This window comes from Schistocerca piceifrons, chromosome 1 (assembly GCF_021461385.2).
Source record: "Schistocerca piceifrons isolate TAMUIC-IGC-003096 chromosome 1, iqSchPice1.1, whole genome shotgun sequence".
NCBI classification, from domain to species: domain Eukaryota; kingdom Metazoa; phylum Arthropoda; class Insecta; order Orthoptera; family Acrididae; genus Schistocerca; species Schistocerca piceifrons.
This window is the reverse complement of record NC_060138.1, coordinates 296,431,774-296,453,971: the sequence shown is the minus strand read 5'-3', so window position 1 is coordinate 296,453,971 and position 22,198 is coordinate 296,431,774.

The window sequence follows — 22,198 nt, the reverse complement described above, 5'->3', positions numbered from 1 at the left end:
AGAGGGATGAGAATAAAACACCATTCGAAAGACAGGAAAGCAGAGCTAAAACTTTGTAATAGAAGATTGATTGGCAGATCCCTGAAGTTAGGCACGAAATGAGGACCGAAATCAAAAAGATACAGACAGAGGTCACCAACAATCTGGAAGAGGTGAAACAAGGGTGAGTAACGAATGCTGCCAACTTAGAAACGCGGATAAACGCGAAGATGTCTCACATCTCTGCGCTCACAGATGAGTAAACTAAACAGCGCGAGGAAGAGTGTCAGTCCTCGAGCAAGAAGTGTCTGCAATAGAAAAGGTAATGTCCTTGTAATGCAGGTCATGCTAATGAATCTGCAGGCTGCATTACCGATGCAAGAGGTGAACATACCACTGCCTAAGTTCGGTCAAACGCGCATTGCCCACTCGATGGCAAACCTAAAGAATTTAGGTGCGTATCTCTGAACTAAAGAAATGGCGGAATATAATGCTTTACTTGCTGCACGGTAGACTCTCGACCAGGGCAGGCTGACTGGTTTGACGTAACAATTTGCGAGAACAGTAATTACAAGGATTTCTGCGCCAGTTTCTGACAACTTTCTGAAACATGGCTGCTGCACAGGCAAGTGCAAAGATGAGCACACGATCTGTGACATAAAATTAATGAGAGTGATTTTTTTGTCTACCGGAGTTTGTATTTTTTTCAAACAACAATATTGTCTCTTTCAAAGTAGTTCCCTTCAGCAGCTATACATCGACGGACTCGTTTCTCTCAGCCTTGGTAGCAGCCCTGAAAGGCTTCATCTAGCAGAGCCTTTAACATGTCGGTCATATTCTTTTGAATGTTCCACAGTGTCCCGAAATGACGTCCTTTTTAAGACGTTTTCCAATTTTGGGAAGAGAAAAAAAGTCACACTGACTCAGTTCAAGTGAAGAGGGTGGGATGTGGAACAACAGGAACACCATTTGAGGTCAAAATTTGGTGGTGGGTTGGGTTGTTTTGGCGAAGGAGAGCAGACAGCGAGGTCATCGGTCTCATCGGATTAGGGAAGGATGGGGAAGGAAATCGGCCGTGCCCTTTGGAAGGAACCATCCCGGCATTTGCCTGAAGCGATTTAGGGAAATCACGGAAAACCTAAATCAGGATGGCCGGACGCGGGATTGACCCGTCGTCCTCCCGAATGCGAGTCCAGTGTCTAACCACTGCGCCACCTCGCTCGGTTTTGGAGGTGGGAGTGGCTGTGTGACATGGGGCGTTTTTATGGTGCAACATCAACTTGTCTGCAATATCTGGATTCACTCGATTCTTCATTTTCTTGAGCCTTTCAAGGGCGTCCTTGTAAAACGCGGTTAACAGATTGTCCTGGAGGAACAGTCTCACAAGAGCACGCACACCCTCGATGTTTTCGTTTGTTTTTGAAGTTGAAGGTCTCCTTGAGCAAGGTTCATCTTCAACGTGTTCTCGGTCTTCCAAAAATTATTTATGCCGGCGAAAAAATTTTACTAATGTTAAGAAATATTCCACATATGCCTTTTTCAACTTTTTAAAGGTCACATTCGCGGATTATCCAAGGATAACAGAAAACCTGATAGCATAACGCTGCTCAAATTTCCGCTATTCCATTTTCGTAATACGCAACGAAAACACAACTTCACTTCTGGCACTCTCAAAAATCACGTGATAGCTGTACGGAGCTGACACTCGGAGTGAGCATTTGGAAGGGATGAACACACCAGTCTGCACAAGCAGGACAACATAGCGTTGCCAGTTTGTTCGAAGTTTGTCAGTTTCATTACTTTTCTCACACATTTCGTGAATGTCAATTAACACGACATGTCTGCAACTTTTGACATACCTGTGACATTGTGTTTCAGTGATCACGGATTCTTTTTCCTGTCGTGTTTATATCACATGCAATATTACACACAGATTACAAACCCTGAACCAACCAATATGTTAGCTTTGTAAAAACGAAGCTCAACGTGATGATTGATCGTTTTGCTTCCGTCAACCAATCACAGAACAGTGTCTGTGACATCAAGAAAACGCCAATTTATCATCGTGTGGACGCATAAAAAGTGCAGACTCTTCCCCATATTCTAGTGGAATCTGCATAGTAGAACTTGAAGTTTTCCTCTTAAGCAAACGAATGGTCACTAAACATAGTTATTCCACCAGTTTTAAACTCCGCAAATTGTGTTGCTTTCGCCATTTGCACAATGTCGAGACCAAACCATTTAGATACAATATAACCGTCCTTTTAAGCAGATACAAATGGAAATAGAAATGTATAAACAGATTACATTTAATATTCTTGGATGAATCATTTTCTGCGATTACTTCAGTTCTGGACACTTTTCATACTAGTTTAAAGTAAATATTGATATTTTGTATTCCCCAGTTGTATACAGATTTTCGTATTTACTGTATTTAAAGTAATTTGTAAACGTTGTTTGTATATCTGGAATGGCTTTTTATTTTTCCAGAAGCAATTTTTATTATCCTTTCATGACAACTGTTTTCACTAAATATGGTAATTATTTTGACTTTGACCTCTTGCATTACCAGTTATCTTTTGCATACAGATAACAAAAATGGTTCAAATGGCTCTGAGCACTATGGGACTTAACTTCTAAGGTCATCAGTCCCCTAGAACTTAGAACCGCTTAAACCTAACTAACCTAAGGACATCACACACATCCGTGCCCGAGGCAAGATTCGAACCTGCGACCGTAGCGGTCGCGCGGTTCCAGATTGTAGCGTCTAGAACCGCTCGGCCACCCCGGCCGGCTACAGACAACACATTCACTGTACTCAAAAGAGTAACTTCGGTAACACGGAAAGGCTTAAGACGTCTGGTGGATCAAACACACCATCCATACTGTATATACAAATCATAGCTTTCTGTCTGATAATAGAATGTCCTTTACCCAAGGTGGATACATAAGTTTCTCGTAGACAAATAACATGACACTTCATAAAATCGATAAGATGGTTATCAAAATCATTGTTCATTCCTGTAATTGTGATCTGTTATGTATTTGTATTATACAGCTGGAACTCATCCACTTTAAACTGTCTGTTCCAATTGTCTTATCGTTTTTAACAATAATACTGCTGTTTCCTTGGTAGTCTACTTGCAGACGAAAGTCATGATTTGATGTTAGGTAATAATACATCTCTATTTTATTAAAATTTTCAGCACAATTTTCGTTAAATCCGGGTCCATAAGGTAATAGTTGCCTACACAGTGCTGCCGCAATATCTCAAACATCTCATGCTAGAGAATGTACCGTGTAGATAACAGTTACACACACCACACATTATAGACTGTCCCCTTCCCTAATTGTTCTTGCCTGTTCGTGATACAAGTGCAGCCTGCACGACTGTAATGTGCAAAATACATTGACATGACCAAAGTCATGGGATAGCGATGTGCACACTTACAGATGGCCCTAGTATCATGTTCACAAGGTACAAAAGAGCAATGAATTGGCGGAGCTGTCGTTTGTACTCAGGTGATTCATGTAAAGAGGCTTCCGATGTGATTATGGTCGTACGACGGGAATTAAAAAGACTCTGAACGCAGAATGGTAGTTGGAGCTAGGCTCATTGGATATTCCATTTCGGAAATCGTTAGGGAATTCAATATTCCGAGATCCACATGGTCAAGTGTGTGGTGATAAAACCATATTTCAGGCATTACCTCTCACCAGAGACAACGCAGTAGCCGACGGTCTCCACTTAACGGCCGAGAACAGCGACGTTTACGCAGAATTGCCGGTGCTACACGACAAGCATCACTGCGTAAAATCCCCGTACAAGCTGGTGGTAGCTCCTTAATGGTATGGGCTGTGTTTATATGGGACAGAGTTGGTCCTCTGGTCCAACTGAACCACCACCGACTGGAAATGATTATATTCTGCTACTAATCGAGAGGCCAGTACGTGCCCAAAATTTGCGCAGGCAACAGTTTCGGAGTTACGGACGGCTATAGACGCATAATGGCTCAATAGTTCTGCACGAGGCGTGGAAGGAATTATGGAGTCCATACCACGTCGAGTCGCTGCACTATAGTGGGAAAAAGGAGATCCCACACGATATTAGGAGGTATCCAATGATTTTTGTCACCTCAGTGTAATGCATGTTCAAGTCTGAACACATCAACAAGTTTTGATTTGTCTGATGTCTTGCTGACTAAGGACATGTGCACATACCAGCACAGCCCCCGTGAAGGCACATGCACGTGGTGGTGAGGGAGGTGGAAGGGGCTGCAAAATATTTTCCGTGTACATGCATTATTTTAATGCAGTTATTTGCATCTGCTAGAAGTTTTATTCTCTTCATTGATAAGTCGTTTTAGTGACAATGTAACGGTGTTGCTATGTCCGCCTCCGTAGCATAGCGGTAGCGTTACCACCTACTACGCAGGGGCCCCGGGTTCGATTCCCGCAGCGGACTGGGTGTTGTTTGTCTTTCATCATCATTGACTCGCAAGTCACCGAACTGTCGTCAACTAAAAAGGACTTGCAATACGGCAGCCGGCCAACAATGCCATACGATAATTTCATTTCATTCGATTTCAGTGTTGCTATGTTTGATAACACTCGAGAAACGTAGTATTGAAGTGTTGTTGACTAAATCTGGGTATAAACACTTGTACGGCTCTGAATAATCGTAAATAAAGTGTGCATTAGGATTACGTTAATATGAGATAGCATAATCCAGCCAGACGTATCTAGTATCTTTTTACAATTACGTTCTGTTCTCTAACCAGTTCAACTTTCCAAAACAGTACAAGAACTGAAATTTTTGGGGCCTCTGAAGTATGTCTCTGTAGTGAATTTCAGAGCAGTCTTTGCTTTGCTGTTCGTACTTTGTTGGGGTCTACGTTGAGTCTATCTGTCGGATTTAAACGCTATTTTTGTACAAATTCATTGCATAAACCTCTAAACACGAGAAAGTACAACAATCGTTGTTCTGCACGTATTTAATCAAGCAGAATTTCACAAGACATTTGATCATATTCCCTCTCCGCAAGGATGAGTATGGAAATCATATTTAATTTGGTTTTCTAATGTCAGTAACGAAATTTCTTATCTTTGGTACCATATGGCACAGCGACCCGTACCCAAGTTTGTTCTGACGTAACCACAAGCTCCGGAATGAAGAGAAGGACGCAAGACCAGAGAAGGCGGTGCGGCGACGTCAGCCAATAGACCTCTGAGAAGGACCGCGTGACGACAGGAGCGACCTCTGCAAGAAGTGAATATAAGCGCCCCTACTGCCAGCTTCGACGTGAGATAAGTGCTCAGTAGCAGACATTAGTGGACAGAATTGGCAAAGCAGTAATAGTGACGTTTGTCAACTTGCAGGAACATTGCATATAACCAAGGACTCTGAATTATATTGCTTGTCGCCCTCGCTTGGGACAACATTTTGAACATTCAAGTTAAGTACTGTCAATTCTGCTTTATAGAAATAAATCTACTAATGTCTCTTGCTTGAATTGTTGTATAGCATTCCAGGAAAGCAGCATCCCTTAGGCACCCTATACGAGACGAGTGGGCAAGACTCAACAACTGGTGATGAGGTGTTACAAACAAACTCCGTGCCTGATGTCTACAGGCTTTTTAGTGTTTTTGTTGTTGGCGCCTCAATTTTCTCTTGTCTTTCCTTTGCAGGGGCGCATATTGCTTTAACGATTTCTTGTCGCTTTTGCTACATCGTGTTTTCAGGTGGACATTGCAGAAAATTTCTTTGAACATATTTTTGCCTGTTTATTGCATTTGCGTCTTCCAATATGCACCCTCCACCCCTCCCCCAATCTGTCCCACCCCCTGCTCAGGTGCCGCAGCTGCAAGCGTTAGATGCCACACAACTAATGTTTGTTTCAGTTTCAGGCAGATCAAATATCTGCACTACACAACACGGTGCAGCAGCTGCTGGCCAATGCTGTGCGCCCGACAGAACGAGCACCACCTGCTACACCGCGTATGCGATAGTATTGTGGAAGAGGCAAAGGAAGGCTCGAGTGATTGTCCCAGTTCGCATGGCATCTCATCTCCCACAATGTGCCAGGTACTGTGAAACTTCCATATCTGTTATCCACGGTAGGAAGTGCTGAGTTTATATTATTTCAAAAGCTCTTTCCTAACGCCACTCCGAGAGAACTGTCGTATGACCAAGTAGTGCAGTCCCTGACTAACTATTATGACCAACAGGTGAATGTGGTAGCAGCTAGGTATCAATTCTTTAATTACAAAAAACAGTCAGAACAAACTTGTGCCGGCCGCGGTGGTCTAGCGGTTCTAGGCGCTCAGTCCGGAACCGCGCGACTGCTACGGTCGCAGGTTCGAATCCTGCCTCGGGCATGGATGTTTGTGATGTCCTTAGGTTAGTTAGGTTTAAGTAATTCAAAGTTCTAGGGGACTGATGACCACAGATGTTAAGTCCCATAGTGTTCAGAACCATTTGAACAAACTTGCACGAGTGGATAACAGATTTGCAGAGAATGACAAGGAAAAACAAATTCAAATGTGCTTGCAGTGCTTTATATTCAGAGGTTACGTTGCGTGATGTGATCGTGTACAATCTACCTGATGTCAGACTCAGAGAACAAATTTTGAAACAGTCCGATCCACCATTTCAGCAGGTAGTGCAAATACTAGATCAGTACGATTCGAGTGCCTTGTCGGCTCATACACTTAAACAGCCAGCTATATGCCGGGTAGAGTCTCTCGTTTGTGATCGCCCCATTCCGCACTGGCGGTGTGCACTAGCCACGCCGAGTAAACAACGTTCCATGCCATGTAAGCAGTTCGCTAAACGGGCGGCTACACAGGCGATCAGAATTAAGTCTTCCCCTAGGTGCTATTCACGGCACAAACGCCAAGTCTGCCCCTACCGAAATGCTCAGTCCTACGCTTGTGGTACGAAAGGGCACGTACAATCTGTGTGTTCGCAACAGAACAGACACAAGAATTCGGCCCACTCACAAAATTCTAGTCACAAGGCTCATGTCATTAAGGCAGTATATTCCAAGTCTGCAACTACCAAGCAAGCAGTTTCGTCAGTGATACGTCAGTGAAACAAACTTTTTGTTCATTTACTTATTTGTGGGTAATGTGTGGAATTTCAGTTAGACACAGATGTCTCTGTCACATTGTTCAATCATCACACATATGACTTGTCAGGCCCTCCACGCCAGTCTAAAACTAGCACGCAACTGACGGCTTATAGTCGGCCCGTGTGGCCGAGCGGTTCTAGGCGCTACAGTCTGGAACAGCGCGACCGCTACAGTCGCAGGTTCCAATCCTGCCTCGGGCATGGGTGTGTGTGACGTCCTTAGGTTAGTTAGGTTTAAGTAGTTCTAAGGGACTGATGACCTCAGATGTTAAGTCCCATGGTGCTCACAGCCATTTGAACCATTTGACGGCTTATAATGAACAAGACAATCCCGTTCTCGGAAAATGTACTTTACCTGCTATGTATCGCTTACACACGTGAACAGTGACTTTTACAGCGCTACAGTCACACGAATGTGAGAACATATTTGGTCTTGATTCTTTTGATTTATTGGCTTTAACATTGAGGACAATGTCTTGTCAGTGTCCACATTCATTGTAAAAGACAGTGTAGATAGCTTTCTAAAAGCTCTTTTCTGAAGGTTTAGGCAAAGCTAACAATTTTGTTGCACATATTACGCTGAAAGGCAATGCTCAGCCGAAATTTTGCCGAGCCAGAACTGTTCCCATAGTAGTATGGGACAAACTCGCCGCTGAACTGAAAGAATTGCAAGATAGCGGAGTTATTGCGCCCATAGCAGCTAGTCAGTTGGGAAGTGGTCTGCCTGCTTAGCTGAGTGCTGATGTGCTCGCCTCCCATGCAAGCGAGCTTCGATTCCCGGACGAGTTGGAGATTTTCTACGCTCGGGGACTGGGTGATGTGTTGTTCTCATCATCATTTCATCATCACCACCGGCGCGCAGGTCGCCCAATTTGGCGTCCAATGAAATAAGACTTGCACTTGGCGGCCGAACTTCCCCGAATAGGGGCCTCCCGGCCAACGATGCCATAAGCTCATTTCCAATGGGGAAGTCCACTGGTTTTGCTCCCCAAACCTTCAGGTTGCGTTCGCCTCTGTGTTGACTTTAAGTTTACAGTCAACGCACAAACTATCATTGATACTTACCCATAACCACGTCCAGAAGATCTCATGGACAAATTAGGCGCTGGATGTTACTTTTCAAAAATTGATTTGCGCTACGCATATCTTTAAATACCGCTGGATGAAGAATCTCGCAAAGTGTGTGTAGTGAATACTCACTTGGACTTGTTCAAATATTTGCATTTACCTTTTGGCAGTGCTTGCTCACCTGCCATTTTTCAACGGTATTTGGAACAGCTGACTACACAAGTGCCAAACTGTTCGAACTATTTGGACGATATTGTCGTAGCAGGACGTACATCTGAAGATCTTATTGCAAATTTATGTGCTTTGTTTCGTGTGTTATCTGTTGCAGGACTAAAGTGTAGACTGCACAAGTGTGATTTTTTTTTCTTTTCTTTTTTTTTTTTTACCTGAGTTACTGTATCTTGGTCATGTCATAAAATGTCAAGGTGTACAGCCTCATCAGGAGCATGCGAGCCTTGCCAGTTCCTCGCAGCATCACAGAATTGCAGTCAGTTTTATGGAAAACGAACTACTATATTCGGTTCATTGCATCGCTTGCGTCGCAAGAATGTCGCCGTTGTTTGGACAGATGAGTGCTATATAAATTTTCAAAAACTTAGAGATGCATTGCTCAGTGATCTATGCTTAGTTCACATTGATCTAGACAAACCAGTTGTATTGTAAGTTGACGCTTCCTCTTACGGAATCGGTGCAGTGCTTTCGTACAGAGGGGCCGACCGGGGTGGCCGAGCGGTTCTAGGCGCTTCAGTCTGGAACCGCGCGACCGCTTCGGTCGCAGGTTCGAATCCTGCCTCGGCCATGGATGTGTGTGATGTCCTTAGGTTTGTTAGGTTTAATTAGTTCTAATTTCTAGGAGCGGAAGTTAAGTGGTTCAAATGGCTCTGAGCACTATGGGACTTAACTTCTGTGGTCATCAGTCCCCTAGAAATTAGAACTACTTAAACCTAACTGACCTAAGGACATCACACACATCCATGCCCGAGGCAGGATTCGAACCCGCGACGTAGCGGTCGCGTGGTTCCAGACTGTAGCGCCTAGAACCGCTCGGCCACTCCGACTGGCAGAAGTTAGGTCCCATAGTGCTCAAAGCCATTTGAACCATTTGAACTTTCGTACAGAATTGGTGATAAGGACAGACTTTCTGCTTTCGCATCAAAATTGTTGTTCAAAGCTATTCACAAATTGAAAAAGAGACTTTTTCTATTATGTACGGCGTCACCAAATTCCACCACAATTTGTATGGCAGAAAATTCTACTTAGTAACGGATCAAAAGCCTTTGCAGTCCTTGTTTCATCCGACTAAATCGGTTCCCGTACGAACTGTCCAAAAATTTCAGAGATGGGATTTGTTGTTGTCTCAATACCAGAACGAGATTTTATATTGTCCGGCAGCTCAACATGGTAATGCGGGTACGCTTTCACGTCTTCCGATTGTTCCTAAGACAGAATTTGACACTTCTGCTGCATCTTGTTGTCACATCGTTGCTCAGGATTTTGAACTGCTTCAACATTTTCTGCTGAACTATAGGAAAATTGCACTGGCCACAGAAGCTGATCCAGATTTGAACATTTTGCTAACATACATTCACACATCTTGACCTCGTTCCTTGAATAGCCGATACTTCGCACGTCGGCATAACCTCGCTGCACAGAAAGGTGTAATTCTGGTTCAAAATGACAATGGACAGTCACGTGTGTTGATCCCTAAAGCTTTGCAAAAAAGAGGTTGCGCATCATGCAGCCTATTGCGCACAGTTTGAGTCGTAACATGACGGCCTGTGGCTGCACGAAAAGCATTATTCAACACGGTGGCGTTGCTGTCAGGGGTCCTCTGAGCCATAATCCGTAGGTAGAGTCATCCACTGCAGTAGTAGCCCTTGGGCGGCCTGAGCGAGGCATGTCATTGACAGATTCTGCGTTTTTGTGTGTCCTCCATCTCCGAACAACATTACTTTGGTTCACTCCGAGATGCCTGAATACTTCCCTTGTTGAGAGCCCTTCCTGGTACAAAATAGCAATGAGGACGCATTCGAACTGCGGTATTGACCCTCTAGGCATGGTTGAACGACAGACAACATGAGCCATGTACCTCCTTCCTGGTGGAATGGCTGGAACTGAGCGGCTGTCGGACCCCCTACGTCTAAGAGGTGCTGCTCATGCGTGGTTGTTTACATCTTTGGGCGGGTTTAGTGACATCTGTGAACAGTCAAAGGGACTGTGTGTGTAATACAATATCCACAGTAAACGTCTATCTTCATGAGTTCTGCAAACCGGGTTGATGCAAAACTTTTTTTGATGTTTGAAGTTCCTCGATGTTGCAGCTCGTGTGGGTCAGTGCCGCACGACTGTCATGCGCACATAATGTCGATGGGTTCAGGAAGACCGTACTCAACACGCCCACGTGACTAGCGGCCAACCCACGAGACTAGAGCCCAACAGGCATATTGTTCGCTATACATGTATCTTGAGTCAGGAAATAACGACCATTGTCACACTTCTCTTTACATGGCAGCAGAGAGAGGCACGCCGACAGTGCTGCTCCCAGCTAGAGCACTGGACACAGCAGAGGCACCAGATTGTCTCCTCACACGATTGCCATTTCTGCTTATAGCAGCGTGATGTGCGATGTGTGTGTGTGTGTGTGTGTGTGTGTGTGTGTGTGAGAGAGAGAGAGAGAGAGAGAGAGAGAGAGAGAGAGAGAGAAGCCTCTCAGGAGAATTGCATTCATCGTCGTTTTACGGGCCCAGTCTATCACGTGGTGGTATTAATTGCCTCTAGGTACACATGTCTTGTTCAAATGGTTCGAGAGGAGTCGGCAGTGGCGGAGTGGCGCGGAACTAGAACTTAGAACTAATTAAACCTAACTAACCTAAGTACATCACACACATCCATGCCCGAGGCAGGATTCGAACCTGCGACCGTAGCGGCTCCAGACCGTAGCGCCTAGAACCGCACGACCACTACGGCCGGCCATCTGCTTTTCACCTTGGTGTTTTGATTTTAAAGGCAGGCAATGCATAATGTGCCAGAGTGGACGTCACGAAATTAGACTCTTCAAAGTCACACCCGCTGCGTGCGGCCCACAGGCACTAAGTATTGTCGTTTGCCCGCCTCATAGCCTTGTTGCCACGCTGTCGTCAGTGCATTAGGTCATCGCTGCCAGCTCAGTTTTCTGTGTTTCCGACCGATATCGTGTGTTGACGTGTGGTTTCTGTGGTGTCACCGCCAGACACCACACTTGCTAGGTGGTAGCTTAAATCGGCCGCGGTCCATGTAGTACATGTCGGACCCGCGTGTCGCCACTGTGATCGCAGACCTAGCGCCACCACCAAGGCAGGTCTCGTGATACGAGAGAGGACTCGGCCCCAGTTGTACGAGAACCTAGCTACCGCCCAGTTGTACGATGCCTTTCTCTCTCATTAGCCGAGAGACAGAATAGCCATCAGCTAAGTTAATGGCTATGAACTAGCAAGGCGCCATTTGTATCAGTGCCTATAGCTTACGAGTATTCAAGAGAGATGTATTCCAAGGACTATTAAAAAGATAAGTAATAAGCATCTACATACTTTTCTTCTTATTCATTTATAAGTTCTCATGTTCCAGACTTCACGCCCGTCTGCTTTAGCCGTGCGTGCGCTATCGGCTACAGCGTTAGTCTAGCATTCCTTTTCAGCCATCAACTTCACGGTGTCGGCCCAGCTACCGACACAACATTTATTGGCGACGAGCAAAAGAGTTTGTATTAATTCGTTTGCAACATTGGCGACGATTTAAAGTTATTTCTGATTGCTTACATTTAATTGTGTCATGGCTTCGCCACATTCTCCAGATGTACTGTCCGAATTTTATCGCTTGCAGAATCAGCAGACGCAGGCGTTACTGGATGCCCTTGGACAGCTCGTCCAGGGTCAACGTACCATTCAAACCGATGCGGCCGCCGCCGCTTCTTCGCTACCGCTGCCACTACACGCTGTTGCACCTCCCTTTCGACCATACGTGGCAGCCGATGAGACCTGGCACGAGTGGTCTCGCCAGTTCAACTTTCATCTAGCAGCCTACAGAATTCAAGGTAAAGAGCGGCAGCCGTTTTTGCTTTCTTGTGTCGGTGTGTCCACATACCGTGTGATAGTGAAATTGTTTCCCCGACGAGACGTAGCAACTCTGTCCTACGAGGAAATTTTGTCTGCATTAGATGCCTATTTCAAAGAAACAGTTAATGTGGTTGCAAAACGGTATACGTTCTTTCGTACAAAACGTACGGCCGGTCAAACTAATAGGGAGTGGGTAGCAACATTGCAAGGACTTACTAGGGACTGTGCCTTTGAATGTGACTGTGGTCTTTCTTATTCAGATACAATGGTGCGTGATGCAATTGCACAGAACGTTTCTGATGTTCGCATACGGGAGCAAATTTTGAAACTAGTTAATCCCTCCCTTCAACAAGTGATAGACATATTGGATAGACAGGACACACTTGACTGTGCTCAGGAATCTTTTGAAACTTCGCCAGCCGTGTGTAACATTAACCGGCCCGCTGGACGCGCTGCGCGGCCCGGTAACCGGGCCTTGCGCACGTCGACACAGCGACCGCCGCGTGCTAAGCCAGGTGTGCCGCGCCAGCCCACAAATGCAGTGAAATCATGCCCGCGGTGTGCTACTAGACATTCGCGTGAACATTGCCCGTCACGCCAAGCTATTTGCTTTTTCTGCAATAAGAAAGGACATGTTCAAAGTGTTTGCCAGAAAAAGCTCAGATCAGACAATCACGATCATTCCAGGCCCTTTGCTTCGCGCCGGAATCGAACCAAGGACACTCAGGCTCGTGGACCTTCGCCTATGGACATTCATGTCGTTAATTCCGCTTCGTCCAGTGACACTTTCTCTAACAGTAACAGTGATCGTCCCACAAAAACTGTGCGTCGACGTCGCCGGAAATCACGTCAATTAGCAAGTGATTCTGTACCGGTGTCTGTTCCAATTGCACACAACAGTCGCTCTTGTCGTCAGCAGGACAATAAACTTTTTGTGGACTTAGACTTTGAAGGCAAAGTGATACCATTCCAGCTCGATACCGGAGCTGCAGTTTCATTGCTCAATCACGACACGTACAAACAACTGGGCAAACCTCAGTTGCGTTCCGCAAATGTTAAGCTAACTACATATTCCGGACAGAAAATTCCTGTGTTAGGACAGTGCAGCCTTCTTGCAACATACAAGGGACAAACAAAACTTGTGTCATTTTACGTTCTTCGTTCTTCTTCTGCAGTGAACTTGTTTGGTCTAGATTTATTTCAGTTGTTTAACATGTCTATTGTAAATCAGGTCCTATCAGTGAATCAGACTGTGCCTACAGACAGTGTTTCTCGGCTGTGTGACGAATTTGCAGACGTTTTTGCACCGGGCTTAGGTTGCGCTAAAAACTATGAAGCACATTTAGAACTGAAGGTAAACGCGCAACCGAAATTTTTCAGGGCGCGCAATGTTCCCCACGCATTGCGTGATGAGGTCGCAAGAACGTTACACGATCTCGAATCACAGGGTGTAATTGAACGTGTGCAAGCTTCTCTCTGGGCCTCACCCTTAGTAATTTTGCCAAAACCTTCCGGAAAATTGAGACTTTGCGTGGACTTCAAGGCCACAGTGAATCCACAGCTAGTGACTGCTACTTTTCCTTTGCCCCGCCCGGAAGATCTTTTTGCTAAACTGTGCCCGGGAAAATATTTTTCAAAGTTGGACCTAGCCGATGCGTACTTGCAAATACCGGTGGACGACGAATCCCAGCGCGTATTGGTGGTTAACACGCATCTTGGATTGTACCGCTTCAAAAGACTGCCATTCGGGTGTGCATCCGCCCCTGCCTTGTTTCAGCAATATTTACAAACTATTTGTGCGTCGGTCCCTACTGCAGCAAACTATCTGGACGATATAGTGATCTCCGGACAGACAGAAGAAGACATCTTGCGAATTTACGAACATTATTTCAGGTCTTGCGGCAAAATGGTCTTCGCTTGAGGAAGGACAAATGTGTGTTTTTTGCTCGTGACTTACCATACCTGGGACATGTCATTAATGCCCAAGGCATACATCCGAGTCCAGAGCACCTCCGTGCCATACAAGAATTGCCTTCCCCTCAAAATATGTAACAGCTACAGAGTGTGTTGGGTAAAATTAATTATTACAATAAATTTGTGCGCAATGCCTCTTCCATTTCAGCTCCGCTTCATCGCTTACGCCGTAAAGGTGTTCCGTTCGTCTGGACGACGGAATGCGAACGCGCCTTTCGCCAGTTGATATCGGCGTTGCTTTCTAATACTTGCCTTACGCCATTCGATCCCCAGAAACCCCTTTTGTTGATGGTAGATGCATCGGATTTCGGGATCGGTGCTGTGCTTGCGCACAAAGTTGGCTCCCATGATCGCCCTATTGCCTTTGCGTCCAAATTGCTCTCGTCTGCGCAAAGAAATTATTCACAGATAGAGAAAGAAGCTTTGGCTCTCGTGTTTGGTGTTACTAAGTTCCATGATTTCTTGTATGGTCGTCACTTTACCATCATCACAGACCACAAACCTTTGACATCGCTTTTTCATCCGTCCAAGCCTGTACCTCCACGTACAGCGCAGAAATTCATTCGCTGGTCTATTTTCCTCTCGCAGTACCGCTACGATATCTTGTATCGGTCCACTGCTAAGCACGGAAACGCCGATGCGTTGTCCCGTTTGCCTGTTGCTGAGGATAAAGCATTCGATTCTTCCGAACTTGCTTGCATGTTCATTGATTCGGAAACCGATGGAGTGGTCGAATCGTTTCCGATTGATTTTCGTCGTGTCGCTACAGCCACAGCTGCTGACCCTGTCCTTGCTACTGTTTTACGTTTTGTTGCTACGCAATGGCCTTTGTCAAAGTCTCGGATCGAGGATCCGTTGGTTCGCCGATTTTTTGCTCACAAGGAGAGACTTTTTGTTCGACGTGGTGTTTTGTTGTTGCGTTCTGATAATGATCAGTCCAGAGTCGTGGTCCCACGTTCGTTACAGTCCTCTGTTTTACGGCTTCTTCACCAAGGACATTCGGGTATAGTGCGAACGAAACAACTTGCTCGTCAGCACTGTACTTGGTTCGGAATCGATGCTGCGATTACGAATATGTGTTCTTCGTGCCCGGCGTGTGCCGAACAACAATCCGCACCGCCGCGGAAAGTCTTTGCATGGCCAAGAGCCACTTCCCCTTGGCAACGCTTGCACATTGATTTTGCTGGTCCATTCTGGAATGCTCGATGGTTGGTTCTGGTCGACGCCTTCAGTAATTTTCCTTTTGTTGTCCGGATGTCTTCCACGACGTCCTCCGCCACCATCCAAGCGTTGTCTGCTATCTTTTGCATTGAAGGTCTTCCGCAGACTATTGTTTCCGACAATGGCCCACAATTCATGTCCGCAGAATTTCAGTCATTCTGCCAGGCCAATGGTATTCAACATCTGACATCCGCGCCGTTTTCGCCTCAGTCCAACGGTGCCGCTGAACGATTGGTCCGGACTTTCAAGTCACAGATGTTGAAATTGAAAGAGTCGCATTCTCGGGAGGACGCATTGTTGCTCTTTTTGTCTTCGTATCGCTCTCAGCCCCGAGATGGTCGCTCGCCGGCTGAGTTGCTCCACGGTCGTCCTCATCGCACCTTGATGTCTTTGCTGCATCCGCCGCATCAGGTTCCTGTGCAGCGGCAGACTCCTGCTTTTGCTCCAGGCGACGTTGTATTTTATCGCAACTATCGAGGTTCACGGCGTTGGCTCGCAGGGCGCATTCTTCGCTGCCTCGGCCGCGCGATGTATTTGGTTTTGGGGGCCTCTGGTGAGGTGCGTCGGCATCTCAATCAGCTGCGCCTCTGTCGTCGCTCGGGTTCTGCCGCTCCCCGTCTGCTTTCAGCGACGGTGCCGTCCGGTCAGCGCCCTGGGGACCCATCTACTGGCTCGCCTCATCCCCGGGTGTTACCGACGATGCCTTCCATTTTGCCCCATGGCGACGCGCCGCCGCAGCAGCAGCAGCCGCCGCCGCCGCCGCCGCCTGTTCTCCCGCCGGCGTCGCCCGCATTAGACGCTTCGCTGCAGCCGCCAAGCGCCTCCCAGGGTCACGCGCCGCCGATCGCTTCCCGTGACCAGCTGTCCTCCGCCATGGAACTCCCGCCCGCTCCGGACCACATGACGTCATCGCGCGTCGGCTACCCCGACGCCATGGAAATCGACCCTTCGGTCCCTCCTGTCTTATTACGGGCGCATACACCGCATGTTGACGTGCACCCTGGACTAGTTTTGCAGGCGTTTCCTAGCTCCCCTCGGACCGGATGGCCGGGTGCGGGTGGCACAGCCTCGCCTGTTGTTAGGCTCCCCACCTCATCGCATACGTCAACATGTGGTCCTCCCCACGGCGGGCGGAAGCCTTATCTCACGACCGTTCGCCGATTTGCGGGGGAGGAATGTGGTGTCACCGCCAGACACCACACTTGCTTGGTGGTAGCTTAAATCGGCCGCGGTCCATGTAGTACATGTCGGACCCGCGTGTCGCCACTGTGATCGCAGACCTAGCGCCACCACCAAGGCAGGTCTCGTGATACGAGAGAGGACTCGGCCCCAGTTGTACGAGAACCTAGCTACCGCCCAGTTGTACGATGCCTTTCTCTCTCATTAGCCGAGAGACAGAATAGCCATCAGCTAAGTTAATGGCTATGAACTAGCAAGGCGCCATTTGTATCAGTGCCTATAGCTTACGAGTATTCAAGAGAGATGTATTCCAAGGACTATTAAAAAGATAAGTAATAAGCATCTACATACTTTTCTTCTTATTCATTTATAAGTTCTCATGTTCCAGACTTCACGCCCGTCTGCTTTAGCCGTGCGTGCGCTATCGGCTACAGCGTTAGTCTAGCATTCCTTTTCAGCCATCAACTTCACGGTGTCGGCCCAGCTACCGACACAACAGTTTCAGTCTCCCGTGGGACGGTGCATTGAAGTGCGTTGTGGTAATGAGCCAAATACAGAAGCAAGGGCGAAAGGACATTCGAAAACAATCTAAAATTTTAGTATCGAATGTACTAAACTTTCTTTACTGATCTGGCTAACAGCAAAACAACAAAGACCAATATCAATTTTGCACAGTTTCACATAATGGCAACAAAACCTTGTAGTATTTCGGAATCGACTGCGTTCCATATTAAGAGTACAGTTACGTCTGCAGAATCCCTAGATGTAAACGTGTGTTTAGAGTCTGGAAGAAAAGGATGCAAATGAAAATACAAATCTACGGAATTTTGACGATTTTGACAAAAAGGTTAGTGCATAGAAATGTACTTAGGTGGCACGACCGATGAGAGGACTAGAAAAATACAGTGTGATCATGGTGAAAAAATTAATTATTCCAGCTCAGACACCTCCGTTATTTGTCTTCTTCGCTCACTTCCCTTTTGATTCACGAAATGTAAAGTTGGACAAACACTTTTAATGGGATTCAGAGACGTTGCAGCTGAAAGAACGAAGTAAACTTCGATAAAACTTTCGTTTCACAAAACCATAACAATAAAGGCATTTTGCCTGACTTCAGCGGAATTAATGGCCTGAAAGTACCTACAGATACATTTCTATAGTGTATATCGGCGATTTGGGTGATGGATGCAGTGATGAAAAGTCTGTAAGAGCTGCTTGACAAGAAGTTTTCGGAAGCTAGGGAACATTCTCGGTCGTATTAAGGCGAGTCGTAGGAACAAAAAGACTGGCGGCGGTACGCAATTGCTCGAATGCTGCCGCACACGGAGTCTCTCGCAAATAAAACGCGTTCATAGCTGACACGATACAATAATCAAGTCTCAGATGCTACCAAAATTAACCCGCCAGGGTAGCCGAGAGAGCTAACGCGCTGCTTCCTGGACTCTGGAAGCCGCGCCGGCCTCGGATCGAATCCGCCCGGCGGATTAACGACGAGGACTGGTGTGCTGGCCATACGGACGTGGTTTTTAGGCGGTTTTCGACTTCCCGCTAGGTGAATACCGGGCTGGTCCGCACGTTCCACCTCAGTTACACGCGTCGCAGACGTTTGAAACACGTCAGCACTATTTCACGATTTACACTAGACACAACCAGTTGGGGTACACTGATTCCGTCCTGGGGGGTACAGGGTGGCGGTAGGAAGGGTATCCGGCTATCCCTAACACTACCACTGCCAAATCCGTTGTAACCACGCCGACCCTGCGATCGCTGCGGGACTATGGCGTAAGCGAAAGGAAGAAAGATGCTACCAAAATTAATTTTATAATTTTCTCAGTTATTTTTAAGCTGGAAGTTTATACAACGTCCAATGAAGGTCATCAATGACGACAATTTTCCTTGCACAGTAGGAATGATGTCACACCTCTTATGGTATTTTATTTTTTCTGTCGGAATACTTTTATGCTTTCACGATAAAACATGTATCACATGCATTGATAAACGTTCAGATTAATCATACATTTTTTGTCCAGTTATGTCAGTAGTTCTCTTTCATCAACAGATTGAAGTAAAAAATTACTTTTCTTCAAAATTTCTTGTTACTTTATTTTTTATTTTGTTTCGTAGCATCTGGCAAAAATTCTCTTGTGGAAATAAATACTTCATATGCTAGACTAAAAATATATCTAATATTTTTTTCGACATTTTTACTATCTTTTGAAATTATCGTAACTGGCAATGCTGTAAGACGGTGAGATGAGGTGCCTATTTTCGTGACGGCCGCTGTAACAGCTCTCGGTAGGTAGCCAACACCGGGCTGCAGCTTGGGCGCGCCGCGATGTCGCCATTAACTGCTGCCGGCCACTGAGCAGGGACACGTGCGGCTGTGTCCTGGGTTCCCAGCCCTGCCCTACGCTTTCTCAAAGTGTCAACCGATTACGAGCAATGGGCGACCTGGGGCCATGTCTGCCGTGGTAGGAGATCAGTGACGATAGGGCCTCCGCGTCGTGATTATAGGGGCCGCAGAGGTTGCGAGGAGTCGGCAGTGGGGGAGTGGCGCCGAAGGACAGAGTTCCACGCGGAAGAGCGCCCCTGCGCTTCCAGCGACGGAGTTCACCGCCGCTGCAGCCATTATGCAAAGAGAGTGGCGGCGCGGCGCGTAAATGGGATCAGCCCGCCAGGCGCTGCCACCTGCTGGAAAGTGGCGCACCTAGCGGCTGCTGCTCCACTGTCTGCCAGCACACTCACACCTACTAAGGCCGTAAATTTCACTTCACTTCCTCACCTACCCTATCTATCCATCTAATCTTCGGCATTCTTCTGTAGAACGACTTATTAAAAACTTCTATTCTCTTCTTACCTGTACCTTTTATCATCCATCTTTCACATTCGTACAAGATTACAATCCTGGCAATCCCTTTCACATCCGTACAAGGTTACAATCCGGGAAAATACCTTCAGAAAAGGCTTCAAAGTTTTTCTTGCTACTGACAGTCGCACTTTTTGCATCCGCTTTACGTTGGCCGTCGACAGTTACTTCGCCACCCACATAGAAAAACTCATCTACTAGTACTAGTGTCGCACTTCCTAATCCTCTCAGCGTCACCTGACTGAGTTCGACTATATTTAATTGCTCTTCCGCACAACTTTTCACCTAAGTCCTCTGCCGTCCGTCGCAAGATTACAGTGTCATCAGTAAAACTCGAAGTTATTATATCTTCTCCACGAACTTTAATTCCCTTTCCAAATTTTAGTTTGGTGTTCTTTACAGACTGAATAAAATCATGGATAGGCCCTGCCCTGTCCACCCCCTTCTCGAGTAGATGACACATTGGCACGTTTACGCAGGGCACTATTCTCGGTAACCATTCTCGCATGAGCACCACCGACAATGGAAGATTAGTACTGCCATCTCTACTGTCGGCAATCACAAACTTCACGACACCGGTTGCGTAAACGTCTCGCCGCGAAGAACATTTTGTGTTTTTGTCCATGGCGAATAAAGTTTGTTACCAAAATATTGAAGCTCCTACAGAGCATACCTTTCAGAATTGAGAATAGACAGATGTATGTCTGTTTATAGAAGATTATTCTACTTCAGAGGTGCACCTGTATAATTTGAAAGCATCAAATTTACTAATCCGATGATGGTGATGGGGCACGTTTACGCAGTTTCGTTGGGTAAAATGGCTCTGAGCACTATGGGACTTAACGTCTCAGGTCATCAGTCCCCTAGAACTTATAACTACTTAAACCTAACTAACCTAAGGACATCACACACATCCATGCCCGAGGCAGGATTCGAACCTGTGGCAGTAGCGGTCGCGCGGTTCCAGTTGTAGCGCCTAGAACCGCTCGCCCACTCCGGCCGGCTACTTTGGGTCATATTTACGCACTATTTTGGATTGTCATCCTAACTGATACAACAGTCAAGGAAATGTTAAGACAACAACAGTTGAAAACGTACTCTATAAAATGAAGACACAGGAGAATAAAGGAAGAAACTGGTAAGAAAAGCTATTTGAACCGGATGCATCTCAAGCTGAGAGAATTAATCCTATGAGAGCAAGGACGGAGAGGGGCAACAAATTGCTAAAAGCAATAACAAAGGAAAAGGCGTATAGTCCTACTTCTGATATCATTATTGTGCTGTTCAAGGGCAGGTTTTTACATGGTAACTTTGCATGAAAAATGCGTATTGTCCTACTTCTGATACAGTTATTGTTCTGCTCAAAGGCAGGTTTTCACATGGTAACTTTGCGTGTTCTCTTGTCTTCTGTCATCCCCCTCAGGTTTACCTAATTTCCGTTTCCCTTTATGTCGTCTATTATCTTGTATCCCCTTCTTCCTCTCGATTTCCTCTCACAAACCAGTCCTTCCAAAGCATCTGTTAGCAAGCACTCCCGTCTCAACGAATGTCCCATCCAGTTCTTCTTCCTTTCTCTTATTATCTGCAGCATTCTGGTCAAGAGGATGAATAATGTCTTTCTACTTATCGCTTGACAAGGTACGACCAGTCAAAATGAAATCAAGAATGGGCGCAGTGCCTTAGATGTAAAAGGTGGACTGAAGACGATAGTGCCACAGCAGACAAATTATTTTTTATCTGCATAAATTGTAACTTGGACAATGATGATGAACAGGCCTTTAAATAACATTAAAACCTCTATGTAGGACATGTTATGCTAAGAATTGAAATTTCGCCAAAAGTTTGTTTACTGCCACTGAAAGTTTTGCATTTTACCACAGTTATTGATGTAATTAAAGCTGCAATTTTGTTTACTGCCAATGTGTTTTGTATACTTATTATTGTGTTGCATGAGATGGCTAAACGTGCGCCCGTAGGTGAGTAAACCAACCGCACACCACGAGTACGTTTACACCTCGACTTGAGCCTATATAAAATTGTTTTGCACTCTTAAATATAATGTTGAGCTGCATGTATGTATACCAAGTTTTACTTTAATAATCGTGTTGTAAGACCAATCAACTTTAAACAAAATAAACCTGACCAAAAAATTTAAGAAATCTGAAAAGAAATTTGCCTGAGTCTCCCCCATTACTTTCATTTTATGTTCTTCGCGTCTGTTTTTTGTAGAAGGGTAGACACACTTCAGAATTTCAGTAAGTGTATCTCAGTAGTCATTAACGAAAACTTTTTCTAAATCAACAAATACTGTCAATGTATGTCTGCCCTTTTTCGGTCTGTGGTATGAGTCATAGAGTCATACTGAGTCAATACAGCCGCTCTTGTTCTTACATTTTTCTGGTACCCATTTTGGTCTTCTGATAGTTTTTTCATCCTTTAAATAAGTCGTATTAGTTTTTTGCGATCATGATTTAGTAAACTGATGGCTATGAAAAATTCCTACCTGTCTCTTCTTGCCTGTTTTGAATTGGGATAATTACATTCTTTTTCATTTGAGAAGATGTTGTGTGCCTCGTATACCTTGTACTTTGGGTTTAATAGTTCTGTCATAGTGTGTCTCCCCCCTTCTCACTCGTGTGGAGATGAGATATACAGTAGTGGCATTAATTCTGGGCCCGCTCGACCGCT